The sequence below is a fragment of the Sceloporus occidentalis genome, unplaced genomic scaffold (genome assembly GCF_023333645.1).
Source record: "Sceloporus occidentalis isolate IW3139 unplaced genomic scaffold, rSceOcc1.0.p SCAF_71, whole genome shotgun sequence".
In the NCBI taxonomy this organism is placed as follows: Eukaryota; Metazoa; Chordata; class Lepidosauria; order Squamata; family Phrynosomatidae; genus Sceloporus; species Sceloporus occidentalis.
In genome coordinates, this window is record NW_028317051.1 from 1,230,567 (window position 1) to 1,237,500 (window position 6,934).

The following is a 6,934-nucleotide window of genomic DNA, read 5'->3' on the forward strand; positions in this document are numbered from 1 at the left end:
GTGGCTGAGTGACAGACAACAGAGGGTTGTAGTCAATGGCATATATTCAGAACAAGGTCTTGTTACCAGTGGGATACCTCAGGGATTTGTACTTGGACCAATTCTCTTTAATATTTTTATTAGTGATATTGCAGATGGTCTCGATGGAAAGGTATGACTATTTGCTGACGACACAAAAATTTGCAACAGGGTTGATGTTCCTGGAGGAAGAAGCCAAATGGCAAATGATTTAGGTAAGCTGGAAACATGGTCAGAGCTGTGGCAGCTGGTATTTAATGTGGATAAATGCAAAGTAATGCATCTAGGGCATTAAAACCCAAGGGCAGAGTATAGAATATTTGATACTGTCCTAACCTCAACATGTGAGGAAAGGGATTTAGGGGTAATTATTTCTGAATAAAGGTAGGCAGAGAATGCAGTAGAGCAGCAGGTAATGCTAGTAGAATGCTTGGTTGTATAGCGAGAGGTATTTGCAGTAGAAAGAGGGAGGTGCTCATGCCGTTGTACAGATCACTGGTGAGACCTCACTTGGAGTATTGTGTACTGTACTGGAGACCGTATCTCCTGAAGGATATAGACATGTTGGAGAAAGTTCAGAGAAGGGCTACTAAAATGGTTCATGGATTACAGGATAAACCTTACCAGGACAGGTTAAAGGATCTTAACACATATAGCCTGGAAGAAAGACGTGACAGGTGGGATATGATAGAAACATTTAAATACCGTATTGGCTCGAATATAGGCCGCACTTTTTCGCCCCACTTTAAGTCTTTAAAGTGGGGGTGCGGCCTATATTCGGGGTCTAGCGCCCGACGCCCGGGACATGCAGTTCCGGGCGCCGGGCAGGCAGGAGGGTTAGGATACAGATCCCCCGCAGCGGTGCAGGGGACCCGTATCCTACTCTCTGATACGCTCAGACAGCTTCCCCTGTCGGCACTTTCCACGGGGGGAGTGCCGGCACGGGAGATTGTCTAAGCGCATCGCGCAGACGTTCACCGGCTGCAGCGATGCGCGCGTAAACAACCTCCGCTGCCGGCACGTCTGCACGATGTGCTTTAACAATATCCCACGAGGGGAGTCCTGGCAAGGGAGAGTGTTAAAGCACATCATGCAGACGTGCCGGCAACGGAGGTCGTTTACGCGCATCGCCGCAGCCGTTGAACGTCCGCACGATGCGTTTTACCTCTGTCCCCAAGACTTACCAGAGCAGACTCCCAGGTGTCTTGTGGGGCCAGCGGGGGACATCTACGCAATACGCGTATACAACTTCCGGTGCCGGCACATCCGCTGAGTGCCGGCACCGGAAGTTGTATTGCGTAGATGTCCCCTGCCGGCCCCGCAAGACACCCGGGAGTCTGCTCTGGTAAGTCGGGAGGGGGGGGGACAGTGGCAGCATATCTCGGGGGGGGGCAGTGGCAGCATATCTCAGGGGGGTGGACAGAGTGGCAGCATATCTTGGGGGGGAGGACAGAGTGGCAGCATATCTTGGGGGGGAGGATAGAGTGGCAGCATATCGGGGGGGCAGAGTGGCAGCATATCTATTAAAAAAACTTTTTCTTTAAAAAAGCACCAAACTTTTAGGGTGCGGCCTATATTCGGGTGCGGCCTATATCCGAGCCAATACGGTACTTAAAGGGAATCAACAAGATAAAGGAAGAGAGTTTATTGAAATGGAGAAATACTACCACAACAAGAGAACATAGTCATAAACTAGAGGGGCAAAGGTTTAATGGTAACATCAGGAAATATTACTTTATGAAAAGGTTAGTGGACTCATGGAATAGCCTTCCAGCAGAAGTGGTAGATGTTAATACAGTAAGGACATTTAAGCAAGCATGGGTTGGCATAAAGCCAAGCTAGATATAGGATAAGGACAGGTACTAAGGAAAGTACTCAGAGGTTGGGCAGACTGGATGGGCCTAATGGTTCTTATCTGCCTTCACTTTTTATGTTTATATTTCTCTCCCCCTTTCTCTCTACCTCTCCCTCTTCTCCTTATCTCTCCCCCTCTGTTTGATTCTCATTAGCTCTCACATTTCTCTTTATTTCATCTCTCACTTTTCTCTTTATTTCTCCCTTTTGCCCATATCTCCTCCACTCCTCGTTATCTCTCACATTTCTCTTTTTTCTCTTTCATTATCTCTCCTACTTCCTCCCCTTGCTATCGCTCGCCTTTCTCTTTTTCCTATTTATCTTCATATACTTTCTCTTTATCTCTCCTCCTCTCTATGTCTTATCCTCTTTCTCTTTATCTCTCCCCTAACTCTATACTTCTCCCTTTTCTTTTTTATCTCATCTTTTTCTGATACCTTCTTTATCATTATCTTTCATCTTGTTTCTGTATCTTATCTTCCATTTCTCGTTGTCTCTCCTTTTTCTCCATATCTGCCCCTTTCTTTATTATCTCTCTCCTTTCTCATAGTTTCTTCTCTTTCTCATCATCACTTCACCTTTTTCCCAATTTCTCATGTTTCTCATTATCTATCCCTTTTCTTGCAGTCTATCTTATTTCTCATTACCTCCCCCTTCTCATTATCTCTCACCTTTCTTATTAACCCTTCTCTATCTCTCCCTCTTTTCTTTCTCTCTTCCTTTTGTCTATCTCTCCCCTTTCTGTATACTCCTCACTAGCTCTCCTCGCTCTTATATCTGTCTCGGTGCGCACAGCTTCAGTGCTGAGTGCCAGTGATCATCATTACTACCTGGTATGCTTCATTAGGGAGCGGGTAGACAGAGGTCCGTATAAAAGGACCTCAGGCTCATTTTATTTTGGGCTAGCTAGTGAAAGATCTATGACCTCCCCAGCCAGCCCTGCTCCTCCAGTGGCACCAGCAGGCAGTCACTGACGGTGTTTCAGTTGGTGGGCACGATATTCTGTATGGGGGCCATGGCAGTTAAACAGTAGGCAAGGACTTCTTGGATGAGTTGATTGAAGAAAGGGTGATACGGGGAGGTTTGTTGATCGTGGCAGTGACTTGATTAGGATACAAATTGAAAGCATTGGGTTGTAAACCGTGGGGTTTTTAGAGAGTGTTTGGAATTCAAGTATGAGAGAGAAAGTCTAATCAGGGTATGGAATTCCATAGAAGTAGTACAGAATTTGTGAAATCCTGAACATAAGTGGGTAGAAGTAAAAGTAGAGGAGAGGCGCGCATCGTGGGAGGAATGAAGAGGCCTGTAAGGGTTGTATTTGGATACAGGAGTAGAAATGTAATGGTGAAGAGTTGTGCTGAGCTCTATAGGTCAGAAGTTTAAATATGATTCTGGGGGGGGTATGGAGAGCCAAAGGATTGACTGGCACAGTGGGGCAGCAGATGAAGGATAATTAGTATAGTTGTACTCTTCAGTATGGATTGGAGTAGTGAAAGGCAGGAAAATGGGACATCAGTTAGTAAGGAGTAGATTTGTATTTTGGTTGTTTCTGGGGATTCAGGAGATGTTTCTCTGCTACTAATATTTTTTTCAAATATTTTTTGTTGCAATAGAATTGCCATTCCAACTAACCTGTTTCAAAACAAATGAAGTATTTAGGAAATGTATTTATCTACTTGGATATCATCACCTAAAGGCTATTTCACCTTTCAGTAAATAAACTCCCAAGCTTACATTGATCTATGAGAAATAATTCTAATAACCCTTTGCAATGCCTGCAGTTGTCCATTTTGGTTTTATGTCTCCTGTGATGTCACCTTTAATCCAAGCTTTCTCTCCCCAGTGCTTTACAGCAAACTTGCAAACTCTGAGGAAGTGTATATTGCTGTACAAAATGACTAATGAGATCATAGGGGAAACTATGACAAGTCGGTAACGAGCTGTCGTCCGAAGGTTAATGTTCATTGTTCTACTTGGAATCCAGCTCAAGGGCAACAGAGAGACTGTGGTATAATAGAAATGTGTAGGAGACTGGTATCAGCTGACTCTGCAGACACAATGCAGGTAGACAAATATATTATATGTGGCAGAAAAGGAATACTGGTAGGTGTGGGCTGTAAAGCCATTATCATTCTGTGATCTGATGGGGACCAGGGACTATGAGGGAGAGAAATGAATTTCAAGTCACATTCCTTGATATAGTTTAGCTGCCACTTCTTGTGAAGTCAGAGGTTCCCATAACAATGGAACTCATTTACAATATCTGCCTACACTATATATAATAGAACTTATGAAGATTTATATTGGCTCTGAATACAGCTCCAATGATTACATGACTTGTAAATGTAATATTTTTTACTCACTTTTAAAGCCTTCTAACTTTTGCTTGGTCTGAAAAAAAGTGTATTTTCTTTAAGCAGTTAAGCAATTGTATATTTAAAAAAAAAATAACTTAAAAGAAGGAAGATTAAAAAAATTAATGAAAGTGAAAAGGTACTCCACACTTGCCTATTTCTCCATCAATAATTACGTGTCTATATTACCTACAGTATAATTTGTTTTTGTATCTTTTTCGATTTATAAAGTAAAATATTTGCTTTAAAATTTAGGGTCTATTTTATCTCATTTGGTTTCAGTGCTCATTCCTCTTCTCATAACTTTACCTTTTAAAGCTCTCACAACCAATTAGCTCCTCCTAAAGAAAAAAAACATTAATGAGAAGGAAAACATGTGTAAAATCCTGCAGAGATTAGTTAAAATTAGTGCTTTCAAAAGATCACTCTTAAAGGAACACTCTAGTAACCCATTTAAGCAAAATACATGGACTCCAACATATTTGACCTCAAGGAAATCTGTGCATGTACCGGTATGTTAACTTTTATTGGAGTTAAAAATGTACAAAAATGTAAAAAAGCTACTTTTCAAAAACCTTGTATATATTCTAAAAATGTTTATTTTTTTCTATTTTAAAAAACATTTCTCAGGAATATACGTGCTTGGATAAATACATGTATCATCCCCTACTTAGACATATGCTGGTCTCATTCGAACTACTCTTTGGTAGCCAGTGTGATACCTATAGCTTCAGTCACGGTTTCTGTTAAAGAAAGCTGTTTTATGTCCACTAGGAGTCTAGACAATGTAATGGTGTGTAAAAATATCCAGAAGAAATATTATGCATGTTGTAAAGTGCGTACTGAGCATGTATAGGTAAATATCTAAAATCTAGTATGAAAAATCTCTGTCCTATTAATGCTCAAGCTTGCATTGGAATATTTTGATCTCAGTACAGAATACAACTTTAAAAGAAGGCAAATAAAATAAACAGATCTCCAAGCCTCTGTAAGCATCCAGCCACTTAGATCTCCACGCTATCAAAGAGCTCCCTGCAGTGCAAACACTTTGCTCTCTGCTGCTTTGCAAGCTGCTCCCTGGAAGGCACTAATCATCAAATCGAAATTTCATCCCTAAGCGAAATAATACAATATTTCAACAACCTCCTAATAGAAAATAGAAAGTTATTTAAAAATAAATGACACTGCAGTACTGAAGAGGCAGCTTGGAAGAACGAGATGGCAAAAAATGACTTTTCCCTCAGGGAGGAATAGTGCTTTATGTGAACAAAAAATCCCTCTTTATTCATTATCAGCACATAGCTTTATTACTATTAAAAAAAAAAAGGGAATCTGAACTGAAAAACAGCATAGGCTTGGGAATTATTCTGGGTTGCGCCAGTCTTAATATGATAACCAGTGGTGGGATTCATTTTTTTTAGTAACCACTTCCGAGATTTCGTACTAAAAAATAAAAACCTCACACACACTCAGGCAGTCTCTCTCACACACACACACACACACACACACTCAGGCAGTCTCTCTCACACACACAAACTCAGGCAGTCAGGCAATAACTTGTTTTTAAAAAGATGATTTGACCATTTCGTCAGTTCATATGAATGTTTGGAGGAATGAGGAGGAACCCCAACAAAAACCAAAAAAAACCAAAGGAAAGAGCTGTGAATTTTTGTTTGCATTTAGTTGTTTTTCACTCTCGCTTACTCGTGCTTGCGCCGTTACTCACTCTCTCATGTTGTCTCACACTCTCATTCACCCTCAGGTTCTCTCTGTCCATGTCTTCCTACCTTCTCCACTGACTGTTTCCATGTCCCTGTCCCCTTTCCCACACCTGTTTCTTTGCAGCTGGGGAAGTTTTATTAACGAAACGCGTCCTGTATTTGGCGCCAGCCTGGCCAGGCATAACGTATTAAACAGTTTTCCCTTGCCAAGAGGAATTCCACACCTCTCCAGGACTAGCTGCTCTGTTTGCAAACATCCACTTATTGAATATTAATTATTTCTTCACATTATCTTCACCGATAGATCGGTAATTATCACTGGCTTTCACTATTAATAGATTTGTTTTTGAATAATAGAGGGGTCTCCCTTTTTTCACTTAATACACATTCACTCAATACACATTTTTTCACTAAATATATATTTTTTCTTTTTATATATACAAGTAATAACAGCGCTGTATTTCCTTTTCTCTTCTTTTTAATATATATATATATATATATATATATATATAGAATATATATAGAAGCCATACTTCTTCATTTTTCCAGGAAAGCAGCTTATACAAGTGTAAAACTGCTTCATTGATAAATCCTGCTATTTCCTGTAGAATCAATCACTTCTGACTCACTTCTAATGTTTGTTTTGCTGGTTTTTATACAGTTTATAGTCACAGTGGCTACCTTAACCCCTTCAATCCCCTATAGACGTACCGGGACGTCTAGCCTTTCGTGCAGCGTCAGGAACACATCCCTGCCGCTGCACGGGAGAACAGGCTGTCGTTTGACAGCCTGGACCCCCCCCTGGCAGCAGAAGCCAGCGTCGCTGGCTTTCTGCTGCCCGATCTCCTGTAACAACTTGGTGTGTCATTAGCCTTGGGGGACTGAACCACATCCGGGTCAGTGACATTACTGCCGGATGTGCGACACTGGGGGAGAGAGAGAGAGAGAGAGAGAGAGATAGATAGAGAGAGAGAGAGAGAGAGTTTT